Source organism: Ornithorhynchus anatinus, chromosome 8, assembly GCF_004115215.2.
Source record: "Ornithorhynchus anatinus isolate Pmale09 chromosome 8, mOrnAna1.pri.v4, whole genome shotgun sequence".
NCBI classification, from domain to species: Eukaryota; Metazoa; Chordata; class Mammalia; order Monotremata; family Ornithorhynchidae; genus Ornithorhynchus; species Ornithorhynchus anatinus.
This window is the reverse complement of record NC_041735.1, coordinates 41944001-41960706: the sequence shown is the minus strand read 5'-3', so window position 1 is coordinate 41960706 and position 16706 is coordinate 41944001. Positions and strand designations below refer to the sequence as shown.

The 16706-nt window shown below is 38.3% G+C and overlaps 1 protein-coding gene across 12 annotated transcripts in view; it reads left to right on the top strand.

The window, feature by feature from the left end:
- TBC1D5 (TBC1 domain family member 5) overlaps positions 1–16706 on the top strand; it is a 442854-nt gene that overhangs the window by 141595 nt on the left and 284553 nt on the right. For 2 of the 12 annotated variants that reach the window (XM_029070211.2, XM_029070202.2), the window contains one exon: positions 13305–13399. The exons of the other annotated variants lie outside the window; for them this stretch is intronic. The gene's annotated coding sequence lies outside the window, so the exon portion shown is untranslated. The remainder of the gene's footprint in view (positions 1–13304; positions 13400–16706) is intronic. 12 annotated transcript variants of the gene reach the window in all.

The following is a 16706-nucleotide window of genomic DNA, read 5'->3' as shown; positions in this document are numbered from 1 at the left end:
ATGATGAAATTGGGGAATAAAAAATGGTGGAGAAAAACCATTTGTATTTCAGAGGAATGCAATAGGGCATTTATCAGTGGCCTCCTTTGCTCCTGTTTTAGTTGGCCCGACCTTCAGAAAGTAGCCTGCATCGTGGCTTATACCTTCCCTTGACCAGTTCCTGTATCTTCAGGATGATGGGTTGCTCTCCCCTTCCCTGATGGATTCCTCTATGAGTCCTGTGAATTTCCCAGATAGCTCAGTATATGGCGTATTCAGGGAGCAGGGATTGTTGTTGGGTCCTGGATAAAGTTAGGTATGCCAGGGGATAAGTCTGGGTAGAGGTTGATGGGAATGGAAACAGAGCTAAGCAAAAGAGATTAAGGAAAGTAGACAGAAGGATGTGCCCAAAATAACCAATTCTTTTTGACCTGTTTTCCCAGCCTCGCTGATCGTTTTCACACATCTTTAGCCCCTCAAAATTCCATGGGTCTACAAATTTAGCATTGAGGTATCAACATTCACCAGTGCCAGCACTAGCCTTACTATTTATCCAGATCTTCTTATAATGCTACTTTCTTCAGTTAGTTTATTTTAAGCATGTACTGGTGACAAACTCATTTCTCCATCTTCACAGATTTCCATGCAGTCAAACACAATGGGAATAGAAAGGGGAGGTAGGTCATACCGAAAACTCTTCTATCAACCACCTGTTTTTTTTCTTTGTCCGTTTTGATTTATTTCCATACCCCCGTCTCCACCAACCCTTTGCCCACAACCTCCCTCTGCCCTGGAACTTCCTCCTCCTTAATTAATAACAGCCCACTACCTTCAAAGCCTTATTAAAATCACGTCTCCTTCAAGAGGCCTTCCGTGATTAAGGCTTCATTTCCCATTCTCCCTCTGCTTCTGCATTACCTGTGCACTAGGATCTGTACCCTTTAAGCACTTGATATTCACCCCACACTTGACCCCACAGCGCTTATGTACATATTTGTAATTTACTTTGTCTAGATGCTGAGCTCTTTCTGTGTAGGGACCCTGTCTGCCAGCTCTATTATTTCGTATTCCCAAGCAGTTGTTAGTGCTCTACACGCACTAAGCACTACTGAGTTTTTTTTTAACGGTACATGTTAAGCACTTGCCATGTGCCAGGCACTGTTCTAGGCACTAGGGTGGATACAAGCTAATCAGGTTAGGCACAGTCCAAGTTCTACATAGGGCCCACAGTCTTAATCCCCATTTTACAAATGAGGTAGCTGAGGCACAGATGATTGAAGTGACTTGCCCAAGGTCATTCAGCACACAAGTGGTAGATCTGGGTCTTGATCCTGTGTCCTTTTGACTCCCAGGCCCGGTGGCTATCCACTGGACCACGCTGATTGATGTGAGCTAGTGATAATTTTTATGGCTTTTTTTTTTTTAATTCCCACAGTCAAATTTGGGTATCTCCTAAATTTTTTAGCTTCCCTTATAATGTGAAATCCAGAATTCATATGAGGTTCTAACTGAAGTGAAAACTAATTCCCGTTCAAAATAAATTCCTCTTTATGAGGACATAGTTTCCATGCCTCAGTGAGGAAAAATTTGTCATGGACAACTCTTGAATTGAATCTGTGGTCATGGTTCTGGGGTTACTTTTGCAGTTCTGAAATGCTTGCTCTGTTAAAGATGAGGAGACCTTGAGTTAACAGTGCCTGTTGGAAGGACTTTCTGTAGGACAACAGCAAGACCTTGTGGAAATAACATGGGCCTGGGAGTCAGAGTTCTGGGTTCTAATTCCACTCTGCCAACTTTTGAGTGACCTTGGGTAAATCGCTTCCATGTGCCTCAGGTTTCCTCATTTGTTAAATGGAATTCAGTACCTGCTCACTGTTTAGTTTAGATAGCGAACGCAGGGAAGTACAGGGGCTTTTTGACCTGATTATCTTTTACTTACCATAATGCTTCGTACAGAGCTTGGCACATAGTATCTAACAAACACCACCACCACTATTATCATTATTTCTGTTGTTTGACACATTATTGAGTCAGGAAAGAAAGCACACTTCCTAATCTTGACTTCCCAGAAATAAAGCTCTCCATGCAATTGCCCATTTACACCCAGATCTGCCAGAGCATGTATTTTCATTACTGGCTTTGGCAAGTATGTTATTAGAGAACGTTCATCCAACCAGGTGAGTCATTTTGGATATAAGAAACTACAGTTTTGACAAAAACAGGTCTCTGAATAAGCAGTGTTGTCCACTGTCCTTCAGTGCCAATCTTCCTTAGTGTGGAGTTTTGCGAGGAAGTAAACCCCAAATTCTGTTAGAACCAGCGATATTTTAGGAAAGATGAGGAGTAAGGCAGGAATGGACTTCAAGGGAAGCCTTAACTCTGATTTTATTAGTATTGTAGGGTTTAAGCTCAACCTTGTGCCTCATTTTAATGTGCCGTTATTTTGAATGTTTATATGTTTGATGTTTTGATCACTGTTCAGTATTTAAACTCTTTCAAATGTGCAAAGATTAAATGTTTAATAAAAATTGCTTGTTGTTTTCAACATCTGTGTTCAGAGAACAATGGCCCACTGGAGTGCAGAAAGCTTGTAAAGTTTTCAAATGTATTGAGAATGACAGAAAGTTCAGTGAAGAGTTTGCTTTCCTCATTACAGAACTACTTCTGTGGCTGCGATTACACTAAGAGCATCTTTAATTGCTTTAAAATCTGAATGCATGATAAGAATGGATTAATTTGATTTTTCTGTTACTACAAGTAGCAGATGGTTTATGTCTTAGGAATGCTCATGTTGTAAAATGAGATCCCCAGCTCATTCGTGATTGGTCACTGTTAATGAAGCATGCTGTGCTGATTATTGATTTAGAAAATGAGGATGACATGAGTATTGTGTGTGTTGCTGTAATAAATTAAAGAGGAGTATTTTAATAGCCAGCAGACATACACCTTAAATAACATGAAATATTTGATTTTCTATTCAGGTGGTCTCTGCCCTGTCAAACTAATTTTATTGTTTATTAAAAAGATATACTTTTATAGTTTCAGCTAACAAGCAGATGGTCGTCTTTACTTATTTCTGTTTTGTATTGCTGTATGACCGATCGGATGCATGATAGGAACCCAAATTAGCTTGTTGTCTGCAAAGCAATGGTATAGTCATGGGAGGAAATCTTTTGCAGGTTTTGTGTTTGTTTGCTTCTGTGCAGGGTTCTACTCTTTTAAAAGCCACTCTTCAGGCTTTGATTCTCATTTGTATAGAAAGCAAGGCTAAATGTGTTGAGATACATTAAAGTTCTCTTCAAGCGTTTGGATTCTTTCACCTGGAAAAGTTTGAAGGATAGGCTGGTGGAGGATGAAAATATTTGGGGTGTTATATTCGGATATTCTTGATAGTTTCAAGTGAACCTTAAGTTTACAGTTTAAAATCCCGTCACGGACATGTCATAAAAGCCAGAGTGATGACAGTTTATAATTGCCCAGTTGTTCCCGTAACCCAAGTTTCATGTGCTTTTCAGCTGGGGAGCACAGTGTTATTCGAGGACTGGTGATTAGTAACTGGCCGACATGACAAAATGTGACTTCCTTATGAAAGGGATATGGACTTGCTCCTCATTTTACTTAAAGTGCCCTATATGATTTTGGAGAGCGAGGGAAGGTTCAGGAGCAAAGTAGTGGGGAGTTTATTTAAACTATATTGAGGTTCGAAACAGGATTTGGTTTCATAACATGTCATTTTACGTAAAACTCAATCATTCTAATCATCATGAGAAACGTTATGATTATAGGTACATTGCCTGTCCTTTCAGTCGCACATTACACTGCAGAGCAATTTTTGCAGTAGTGTGCAGAGAAATGCTCTCGTGCAGTCCTTCCATTCTACAAAATTAAATTTGAACTTTTTGCCTGCAATTGCATTGTATTCCATTTTAGGAACTTGCTCTTTTCTCTGACATTTTCAGTATCCTTTAAATGAATGTGGTTGGTTTTAGGTGCAGTTAGTTGTAATGTCATATGTTGTTAGGAAGTATCTGATTTGGGTATTGGAATCTGTTGTGAAAAGCAATGCTGTCGAAACACATTACAAACAAAGGCATTGTTTGTGAGCACTTAAAATAATGGAGTTTAATTTTTTGCTGAGTATTAGTACAAAATTGTGATTGCCGCCTTTAAACATTAGTGTTATTTGGTTATACTTTAACCAAAGAGAATGTTCTATTCCCCCCAAAAAAGACCCAGTAGAAATCTTGAAATAAGAAAATAAATGTTGAAGATTTTCTAGGATGTTTGATGTACCTCTATTAATTTTTTTTTCATTTTCCTTGTTAACCTGACCAAAACAAGAGAGTGTAAGAGGGGAGCAATATATCATGAGATTAGCATGCTAAATTTATTCAAAAATAATAGAAAGCAGTCCTGTGTTATAAAACATTATCTTTTAAGTGAGTTCAACCTGTTGAATATTCATGTCATAATGGGTAGCCGAGATGATCTGTACAGATATTACTAAAGTTTGGAAAATAAATTTGAAAAGGAAAAATACTAAAATTTAGCTTTGAAAAATAATACCTTTTATGTCTGGAGAGCAGCTATTTTAAAGGATTCTGGGACAATGTTTGAAATATTAGTTCCTAAATTTCCATTTGGTGTTACAGTTAGTGGGCTGTAACAATCCGGTTGATTTTAATTGGACATTGTGCATCCTGTTAGCCGCTATATTCTGTGCTATACTATAGTGAAATATTTAGCTTCATTAATTATTCATATTTTAACCCACACATATGCATACCCAGTTTCTAGATTTCTAGAGTCTCGGCCAAACCTGGAGAAAAAAATGATTGCATTAATATCTTACATGCAGGGTTTAAGTAGTCATAAAAATAGTCACCCATCAAGGTCAAATTACTAATTTGGGCCAGACCACTAATTGAAGATTTGATTTCATTCACTTTTAGTACCAGTTTACTCAGGGAAATAGGATTGGAGTGGTAAAATTGTATTTGTGGGCTGGTAAATATTTTTACCAGCAAAGCTGGAATAATGTCAAAACTTGGGAAGTAGGAGCTCTATTGGAAATGGTTTCTGACAATGGTTATGTAATTTATAAATGATTGTAGTAATGTCTGTGCAATACAGTATGTTACTCCCTACTGTAGTATATAATGTTATGACTTAAGGTTTTAGCACAGAGTTTTATAACTGTACTGCTGTATATTGTACGGTTTGAAAAATCTTTTCCATTTCTCTTCCAAATTGTTGGGTCTAAAAAATACCGCAGAATGAAACAGAACATAAATCTTACAACTGTTTCTCTCTCTATCTATCATAACCTTCCAAAAAAGAAGACCCAGGAAATTGAAAGTTAAGGTTTCCATAGCAAAGTTAAATCGTATTGCACATATTGAAATCAACTATTAGAGAAACATGACAAGAAATCAGCGATACTCATGTGCAATATGAACAGGCTGTTACTATGGTAACATTTCCATTTCTGAATTTTATGTAGTTAAAATTTGTAGTCCTTACAACTCAATATCATTGGCCTTTGATTTTTCATGTAACTAAATCACTGCACCCCCTATATACTATTAAATAGTGCAGATACATCTTTTTACTTTTATCTGAACAATACTAGAGAATTTAAGGTAAAATATCTGAAATACATTTCAAGTGACATTTTAAAACTGTACTGGTGTCTGTCATATGAGGAAAGTGGACAAGGAACAAAGGATGAGGTGGCTAAATTACCAGTGCATGCAACTTTAAATAAAGGCATTTAATAAATCTCTTGCTACTCAGTAGAAATTCTTGTATGTAACGACATTTGTGTTGCATCTGGTTTTCAAGTGGATAGTGGCTAGAAAGGGACTTTCAAAGTATTTACTTAATAGGCAGTCTGTTGGGCACTTTATAGATAAGGGGAAGGAAGTTGCAAATAGTCTAACTTTAGAGACAAGATCCTTTAGAGAGAAAAATACCTTCCGTCTAAAGTTAAGTTAATGAGTCATTTAAAATTGTTCTCTGCTTTCCAGGTAGTAGCTCAGTGCTAGTTATTGTTCCAGCTAAAATGGTGTTTGTATGTAAAAACGCTTTCTTTCTATTTTGGGCTAACTTGGATTAAAGCATATTGTAATGTTGCCTGGTATCCTGAGTACTAGTAAAGATTCCTACTGTTTTTGTTTTGTTTTGCTTCCTAAAACCCCCTGCTGCTGTTGATTACACCTAGATCTGCTACTGATTGGAACTGTTAAAAGGCAAAGACAGTGTGGATGGTTGTTGAATCATTTAATTGTAGAACTAATAAGAGACTTTTTCTCTGGGACCTGACAGAATTGGCAACATAAGCAAATATGTGCAAACTGCCCAAGAAATGCGTATTATGCTTTAATAATTTTGGGATGTGCGAAATTTATTTCTTGCAGGCTGCACGTGGGTGTAGGAAGTGTGTTTCCTTTTCTTGGAGGGAAACTAGATATTGTTAAAGGGTTGAGGAAAGGAAGACAGATCAGAGGGAAAAAAACCAGACAATGGTGTTTTAACATTCTTCGTAAATTTTAACACTAACAATTGGTGTTCCCCTGACAATTAAGTGCACTGTTACTTCTTTAGAAAAGTGAAATGAATAGATAATTAAATGCAGAAAAGGATGTTAATACAAAGTTAAGGTTGAGAATTTGATTACACCAGAAAGTCAAGAAATTCAGAGTTAATTTCCATACAATAATCTGAACTCTCTCCCCATGTGTGAATTCATTAAAATAGTCTTCTGTACAAAGTTATGCAGTTATATACAGAGTGTTTATAATATTTTTAGGGGCAAAGCACCGTACACAAAAATCATATAATTTGAAGATGGTGCTTGCCCATAAGGGATTTATAATTTAGGAGAGAAGACAGAAGAAAAAAGCCTCCACTAAGTTCTAAATATTTATCCAAGATCCTTCACCTGCTGCCTTCTTCTGCAGTGGTGTGGGTCATGGATGCTGCAATGGTAAATGTCGTTCCTGGGAGTGGAGCCCTAGGTGGAGCCTGGAGTGAGTGGGTGGATGGGGAACCTCCTTTTTTTTGTCTTCTTTCAAATGTCTTACCATTCTTAGCACTTCAGTGATTCTGAGAAGCCATCTGCATGTCGTCTCTGTATTTTATTTTATATTATTAGGGACCAACTCTATGCCAAACCCTTTCTAATAGCAGTAGCAGAATAGCAATGTACAGAACAGTGTACTAAGACCTTGGATGAGTATAATATAAAAGTGCCACATTCCCTACCCTCAAGAAGCTTGTAATAATAATAATAATGTTGATATTTGTTAAGCGCTTACTATGTGCAGAGCACTGTTCTAAGCGCTGGGGTAGACACAGGGGAATCAGGTTGTCCCACGTGGGGCTCACAGTCTTCATCCCCATTTTACAGATGAGGGAACTGAGGCACAGAGAAGTTAAGTGACTTGCCCACAGTCACACAGCTGACAAGTGGCAGAGCTGGGATTCGAACTCATGAGCCCTGACTCCAAAGCCCGTGCTCTTTCCACTGCGCCACGCTGCTTCTTACTTACTCTGCTGGGGGAGACAAACATTAAAATATGAGTTTGAGGTTCTGGGCATTACAAAACGCACAAGAAGATGAGTGGTAGGTACTTTTGTTTGTGGTTTTTTTTTTTTTACCAGCAAGACCCACTTGGGGTTACAGAGCTGCAGCCTATTGCTGATGTGCTGTAGCAGCAAGTATTAGCAAGAAAGTTGCCATGGTAGCCACTGAACTCTTCACCATCCGTGGTGGGGATTTTTAGAATTCCTTCTGAGGCAGTCTAGCTCACTGAATGCCTCTGTTTTCAGAAGTTCTCCAGCCGAGAGCATCAGGACTAGAACTCAGATTCCCCGATAAGTGCAGTGCTTTTTCTGTTGGACCAATAGCAGATTGGCCAAGACTAGACCTGTAGAAAGCCTGGCTGTATACTGACGGGCAAAGAAGCGGACAAGCACATTCAGTTCTGTTGTGAATAATAATGTTGGTATTTGTTAAGCACTTACTCTGTGCAGAGCACTGTTCTAAGCGCTGGGGTAGATACAGGGTCATCAGGTTGTCCCACGTGAGGCTCACAATCTTAATCCCCATTTTACAGATGAGGTAATTGAGGCACAGAGAAGTTAAGTGACTTGCCCACAGTCACACAGCTGACAAGTGGCAGAGCCACTTGTGAATGCCAAGTCACTGTGAAGTGATCTTTATATTTAGAGAAACGGCTCAGGGCAACCAAACTTTTTCAATGGTTGCCAGAGCTTATCTTTAACTCCCAAAGTTCTTACTAGCAGGGAAATCCCTTGCTAATTTCCACAGTCATTGCTTTTTTTTGGTACCCAAGGATGCATGAGAAATAGCAAGTGGTCTTTGCTGACTCTCAGTGAACCTGAGCAGTTGTTCAGCTTTCTGTTAGAATAATAGTGGCAGGGATTTGTGAAGCTTCCATAGGTAATGTTTCTAGCCCTTATGTATACCATACATACTCTCTTTTTTAAGCACTGTCTCTTTTACATATCTACTAAGGTTATAAACTCCCTGAGGGTAAGGACCATGTCGACTAATGCAGAGCTCAGGGAGAGCACAGATATGTAGGGATCTCTCTGTTTTCATGGACTGTTAGACCGGCAGAGGATAAATTCATCTGTTGGGCTGTAAAGTCCTTAAAGGCAGTGAACCATGTCTACCACCTATATTGTTTTCTCGCAAGCGCTTGATTGGAATGATTTATTTGCATCATATTGGAGAAGATAGACATGGAAATATTGTACAGATTGCCTCTTACATGCCTCTGCAAAATATGTGCATCAGAATGTATATGGCAGAGAGCTTGAGTAGAGTAGGAATTTAATAGGGAAAAGATGCTCCGAGGAGAGGTGATTGGTGATTGTTGGAGGGCCTTGAAGATAACGCGATCTGTAGTTTGTCAGATGTTGGAGTGGGAATTCTAGGCAGAGAGAAGTTTGTAGGCAAAGGGTTGGTGATGGGGAGAAACAAAAATTAGGCAGTGAGTAGCTTAGCTTGGGAAGAACAAACAGTATGAGTAGAGTGTAATGAGAGAGGGTGGATAAGTAGGAAGGGCAGAGTAGACTGAATACCTTAAAGCCATTTGTGAGAAATTTCTGCTTTATGCAGAAAGGAATTGGTAGCCATTAAAGAATTTTATGGAGTGAAGAGGTGTGTGCAGAAAATTATTATCTAGAATGATAGAACAGAACTTTGAGGAATTTGCACAGTTAGGGATCAGGAGGCAACGGAAAAGCCGGTGAAAGAGCCTGAGAAGAAGTAAATAGATGAAAAGAAGGAGCAAACTGTGCTAGTAAAACTAAGGTTGGGTAGTATTTCCTGGAGAAGGAAGTGGTCTACAGTCGTGAAGGCAGCTGAGGGGTTGTGGATGATTCTGTTAAATTTGGCAAGGGGTCATGGGTGACCTTGGAGAACATGGTATTGGGAAGAGAAGAGGTTGCACAGCAGGTTGTAGAGAGTCATGATGGGAGATGGAGTGGAGGCAGTGTGTGTATTCAATCATTTAAGGAGTCTAAACCAGAATGGGACAATAGCTGGAGGGTGAGTGGAGTCTGGAGAGACTTTTTTTTAGTTGTTTTATTTTTTAAGGATAGAGGAGACATGATTAGTTTATAAGGGAAATGAGAAGGACTTGAGCAGTTGGAAATGGGCAGAGAAGAAGAGTGAAGCAGCCGCAAAAAGGGATCAAAGCAAACATTTTAAAGCCAGAGTAAAACATTGTGTCAGTATGGTAAAATAAATTATTGGTAGACAACTGCAGCAGTTATCAGTAAGAAGGGTAGTGATGCTTTCCCTGAGCCAGGGGCTCTAGGAAGATCCTGATACCTAGAGGCAAATTTGAAAAGTGGTAGTCTGAGAAAATGGTAATTGCATCAGCATGGTATGAATTCATGTCCCACAAGTCATTTCAACTGCACCTACATCCACAATATCTCACTATCGGAGGTGTCACCATAAGAAACAGAGGGAAGTACCATATGTTTGTTTTTCTCTCTTTCTCTCTCTCTATACCCAACACACATGTGGATTAATTAGAAAACAGTGCTTAAAAGTTTTGATTCTCTAGTCATCTATTAGCCGCTGTCAATAGAATAACTGTTAAAGCACTTGAATCCCCTACTACTGTCCTTTAAAATAGGAGACCCAGGAGTTGGAAGCATCTATCAGCAGTCCTGCTGATTGGCAGATATAACACAGATGAAAAGTTGAGTTGGATCTGCACTTCAGACATCCAAAGACCTGTTGATATCAATCAGAGGTATTTGTTGAGGGTTTATGAAGTGTATAATGTGTGCAAAGCACTGTGGAGGAGGAGAAAAAGTGAAAAAGGCTCAACTTCAGGATCTTGGATTATTCCTTCCCATCTGCTCAGAGATTGATTGATGGATAGCCTGCTGAAGCTGTCCTCTTCCCTAAAACAGCTGCCCTTTTCTGATGCTCCTGCTATTTTCTAAATCTGGTCTATCTTTGTGGAAAGCTGTATTTTTTAATTACTGTCTATAGTTTCTTGCTCCCAATTTTTCACTTGATTTCCACAAGAACTTTGGAAAACTAAGACACTGCGAATGACTTTTTTACTTCTTCTTTCTTTGCTTTTCCCCGTTTTTTCCTTGAAAGTGTGGAAAGGAATCCCCCTCTTTTAATTTAGTTTAGAAAAGGCAATCTTTTGCTTTGTGTGACGCAAATGCTTCCATGCTTTCACCCATCAGCTCTAATTTTATCTCCTGAGTTCAGATGGAGACTTGTTAGACACTTTTTTGTAGACTGACTGATGAGTAAAGAGATTAAAATTAAGAATTATCACTTTTTGCATTATTCAAGGAACAAGTTTCTTGACCCTTCTTTGTTCCCTCTTCCCCCCATTTTGGAGCACATAGGTACAGGACTTTAAACTTTATTGCCTCACCTTCCCTGCAATGTATTTTAGTGTTTGTCTCACCTGATAGATTGTAAATTACCTGAAAGCAGAGATCATCTTTTAACTCTATTGTATCCTCCCAAATGATTAGTACACAGTAATGGCTCGGTAAATATAATTATTAATAATACAGGGCACTGTACAGAGTAATCATTCAATAAATACTTTTGATAGCAAAGTGTTTCACAGTTGTCAGTGAAAATTTGGGATGAAAAATTCCTTTTTTTTTTGTTTGCACTCCCAATCATGCTACACACACCCTAATTTCTTAATTTTAGCATACATCTTAATCACTTTTTAAAGAAAGATTGTCTTACAGCTACATCTGATTATTTTAGAACAAAAAGTGCATTAGCCTTGTTTTAGTTCTCATCTTCTATCATATAGAATGCTGTCCACTGTGATGCTGGATAAACTCTAAAATTAAGTAAAATGTAGTAAACCTTCACCTTAGGTCCCAGATTTTACAGTAAGTTGCACAGTCCACTCAAGGGAATTTAGATAAGGCTGTGTGAGAATGGTCTAGAGTTTCCACTAGAGGAAAAGTCAGAGATGTAGAGGGGGATCTTATTATCATGAATCCCCTAATCCACGAGGATGGATGTCAAGGACTGCAACTATCTCACACAACTTTTCAAGCATCTTGCTGCCGGTATCTGAGACAGAATATTGGGCTGGATTGACCACTGGACTGGCCTAGTAATACATTTCTTTGTCACTTTCTTTTTTTTTCTCTTTTCTTTCGTCTCTTTTGCCTACCACTAAATTGCTTTATAATTCATTGTGGGCAGGGAACATATCCGCCTACCTCTGTTCTTTTATACTCTCCCAAGCACTTAGTATAGTGGTGTATACACAGTAAGTGCTCAGTCAACACCAATGACTGATTCAAACTTGAATTTTGAATGTCCACTCTGAACACTGTACTCAATTTTGTTTTTTATTTCATTGTTTTGAGTAATCACTGGATTCATTGGTCATTCAGAATATTTTCTGTAACTGGGTGCTCCCTGCAGCTCTATTGGGTAGTACTTTTCCAAGCTCTTAGTTTAGTGTTCTACAGACAGGAAGCTCTCCATAAGTACCATTGATGGATTGATTTCAAGTCACTTGCACTCTCCCTTCAGGTCATTTGCACACTCATATCAATTGTGGCGCCAGTCATACCAAATAAGTATCTCATTAGTGTTACCCAAGAAAATTATTTTAGCTGTTTAAAGTCCTCTGTTACCGTAGCTGTACTGTTATCATATGCTTCACATGTAAAGCTAATGAACTACTGTTTCAGTAATGTCAAGAAGCATAGCGCAATCTGTGTGCCTTGCAACTCAGGACTTAATGTAAGTGTTTAAAGTGATTTGATTTGTAATCGGACTAAGATTTGGATTAACTCACAATCTTCACAGTCTAGTTTTTTAAATTTTTTTGGGTCATGGATCTTCTTAGATTTCCTGGTTTGGTTAAAAAAAATTCAGATTCCCTTCTGACCAGTAGCCGTTCGGTATTACCAACTCAGGTTCCCGAAATTAGCCATCGTTGGCAAACCAATCCCCCGTGGCAGAGAGAGGAAAATTTTGTGGGAAAGGCGTTATTGTAGTCTCATGGCTAATTCTAACCATTCTTTCCCATAACCAGCCATTTTAGGGTGAACTTTCAATTTCATTCTTTGTAATGTTGTTTATTTGGTTTACAATTAAGGCTCTCAATATGCATCAGTACCCCAATTGTGTGAACATTTTTGATACATCTTTGTGTATTTCTCTAGGCAAAACTTTATAAATTGAGTACAAAATGGAGGGAATATCAGTTTCTTAAAATCACTTTACTACATTAATTTTGAAACTTCTTTAGGCATGAGTTATATACTAAACTCTAATGTCTCTTCAGAAACGTGTAGCAAATCTCTACTTAGGTTTTCTCTAAATTGCTATTTCCCTCTACCTGATGAACACTGCCATTACGTGGAATTGGCTATGTTTTACTTTCACTGAGTACTTGGAGACTATTTAATTATGACAACTATTTAATTGCATAACAACTGTACCTCTGTAAACAGCATTTTTAATGGAATAGTACCTTTCGTAGGTTGTGTCTGTGCTTCCCCATATCATTAACTCAGATTCTAATCTAATTATTTACAGAATTTCACAATTCTAAAATGAAGTGATATTTTATTATAGAAGATAAGGATTAAGGTTTTTTTTTTAAGTATTCTCAGATCCCTTGACTTAATTTTTTTTGACACTCTCACAACTTAAAACTACTAAACAGATTTGTATTTTCATCTTTGGAACAAAAAATGTTCTCTTGGGCTGATACTAGTATTTTGTATGCCAAGTTACAGACCCGAATCTATTTTTGTAGGCCAAGATACAAACCCCTGAAAACCAGAGTTTATAATGGAAACATTGACAGACCCTTAACTGTTGCAGCACACATGGCACTGCTAAAATAACAAGGTATAATGCATACTATTTTCTGTGTGGTGAAAATGAAATTTTCAGCTCACTTTTAAAGCATATGAATTGTCAAATCATCATTAAATGGCTCTTACTCAATACTGCTATTAGGTATTTGTGCTGGCAATCTAAAATAAAACTAGGTAGAATTTGTGTCCTCAGTGAGCTTACAGTTTAAAATGAACAATACACAGATGTATAAAAAGACATGCAGTTGGAGAATCTCCAGAGAACTAGCTGCGTGAGTGGATTTGCTTAAAAGGAAATTCAGATTTCAACCAAATTTTAATTTGACATAAAACCTGGAAACCCTGCAGGTGCGTAAAGTCAACTTACGTGGAGAATGATCCTGTTTAAGTTTTGGGGGACTACATGCAGGACTGGGGAACCAGAATAAAATAGACTCTCTTCCTGATTATACTGTTTCAGATGTTCTGAGGCCAGAATGTTATAAATACGGCAAAATGCTTTAATTTTGAAGTGAAAAATGTGTCCTGAATAAAGTCCACTCCTATTAATTTTGTTTCAGGTGTATAATTTTAGGTGTGTAAAAATGGACGTGGACTGTAGAACTCAATTTAATTTCATCTGTAGCTTACTAAACTGATTCAACAGAGCTCAGTCCACAAATTGCTGACCAGTTCTTGAGGGGGAAGCCTAAATAGATCAGAATCACAATTATTAATTGAGGTGCTCTTTTTAAGGCCGTCAGCAGAGTATGGGGAGCAGAGTGGCCTTTTGGAAAGAGCACAGGCCTGAGATTTCAAATAGATTTTGTTACTATTGATTCCTGTCTACTTGTTTTGTTTTGTTGTCTGTCTCCCCATTCTAGACTGTGAGCCCATTTTTGTGTAGGGATTGTCTCTGTTGCCAAATTGTACTTTCTAAGAGCTTACTACAGTGCTCTGCACGCAGTAAGCGCTCAATAAATATGAATGAATGAATCAATTCAGAGGACTTGGATTGAAGTTCCTTTTCTCCTACTTGTCTACTGTTTGATGGTGCATAAATCCCTTAAGTTCCTGTCCTTCAGTTGCTTCATCTGTAAAATGGAGGTTGACTGTGATCTCCACATGAGTTGTGAACTGTGTCCAAATTTGTGTCTACCCCGGCACTTTGTTAAGTGCTTGGCACATAGTAAGTGCTTAAAAAATACCATTAAAAAATGTCTAACGGTAAATTTAATATTGGGTAAAAATTCTTAAGGTACATGATTTTGTAAGTACTTTAAGAGCACACCATTTCTCATAGAAGAGATCCACTGTCCTATATTTTTAAAAAGAGAATAACTTAAAATTTTGTGAGTGCATACCGTAGCTTTTTAGTAGCGGTTTTACTAGTAGTTGTACAATGCTTCTACATTTATGAATCTCGTTTTTAGCTGCCCAATTTATTAAAGAAAGATGTAGGAGATGTGCTACCTCAGCAACATTGTGAAATGCTAGAGAAAAACTGTATCATGTTCTGGGATAATATATAGATTTTGAAGTTTACTTCTGAGTATGTATGTTCTAGAAGCTATCAAAATATTAACGGGAGTAGTAGAAAGGTGGTGTAAATTTCAATATGAAAGGATCAGATTGTATGCTCTGGAATTCATTTTTTCATCATTATTACTGTCCTCGTCATTTTGAGTGGTCACAAGCAGAGTGCCGCACTGCACTTGATGCTTTTTCGTCAGTCAGATTCCCTGAAGAACAACTACACTACCTTATGACAATATAGCAAATAGGGTTGTTGACCCTCTTTGCAGCCTGAGGGCTCTCTCCAGCCTCCCCATGCCTACTCCAGCCTGAACACTGGCTATTGATAGTTGTCATATCAAAAATCCCAGTTGTCACCATCTCAGAAATGAGGAACCATATTGCTCTTTAGAGATTTTTTACCTCCAAAACTAAAATGTCAGATAGCTGGTTTTGATTATTAATAGTGCAAATGAACACAAAGATCTATCTAATAGCAATAATTAGTTAAGCACTTACTATGTCCCAAGCACTTTTCTAAGCACTGAATAATAATGATGGTATTTGCCAAGCCCTGGGGTAGATACATGGTAATCAGGTTGTCCCACGTGGGGCTCACAGTTCTAATCCCTATTTTACAGATGAGGTAACTGAGGCACAGAGAAGTTAAGTGACTTGTCCAAAGTCACACAGCTGACAAGTGGGCAAGATGGAATTAGAACCCATCACCTCTGACTTCCAAGCCCGGGTTCTTGCCACTAAGCCATGCTGCTTAAAAATTCTTATTGTATTATGTGTGTATGTGTATGTATAGACACAAAATTTATATACATATATGTGTGTAGATATTGAATGTACATGGATGTACAAACGTATATAATAATAATGGCATTTGTTAAGCACTTATTATGTGCAAAGCAAATAAAATCCAGTTATCCTCATCCTCTGCTGTTGGACCAGTGGAAAGAGCATGCTTTGGGAATCAGGAGACATGCCTTTGTCCCGGTTCTTCCTGTTGCTGCTGAGTGTGGGTGAAGATCCCGTAGACCCTGGCCATATACTACACCCTCACCCATCTACAAGCTCTTTTCACTTTTAACGCTTAGCAGTATCATGACTTGCAGAGACAGAGAGCATGCTAGTGGCACTACCCAAGCCAATAGCACGATCATCAGTTCATCTGTGCAGGTTTTTCAGACCGAGGCTCTCCCTTTATTCCCGAAGGGAGGGGAGATCTTTCCATAATCCGTGGGATTGTTACAGAACTTTAATTCCACTGATTATTCTTTTGCACTTTAATTTGAGCAATTACCAAACTAACAATAATAATAGTAATTGTGGTATTTGTTTGTGCTGACTGTGTGCCAAGCACTGAACTAAGCAGTGGGGTGGATACAAGCAAATCAGTTGGACACAGTCCATGTCCCACATGGACTCACAGTCTTAATCCCCATTTTGCAGATGATGTAATTAAGGCCTAGAGAAGTTAAATGACTTGTCCAAGGTCACTCAGCAGACAAGTGGCCGGGAGTAGAACCCAGGTCCTTCTGACTCCCAGGCCTAGATAGTGGATAGTGAACTAGACCATGCTGCTTCATCTAGCTTCAAAACAGGCTTGTGTACCTTGTAGTTTAATAATTGTAGCGATAATGAATAAAATACTCAGATCATGTGAATCCCATTCACATTTCGAGGGGCAGTTGCCCACTTCTAATTACTTCGGTAAGTATTAGGAGACTTGGAAAAGGATGACCCCCAAAATGAGCAATGTTTTGGCAGAAGAACTGCTTCTCTTAGCTCTCAGGTTTGTTAATCTTGTTAGCGAATACATATTTGAGCAAAAG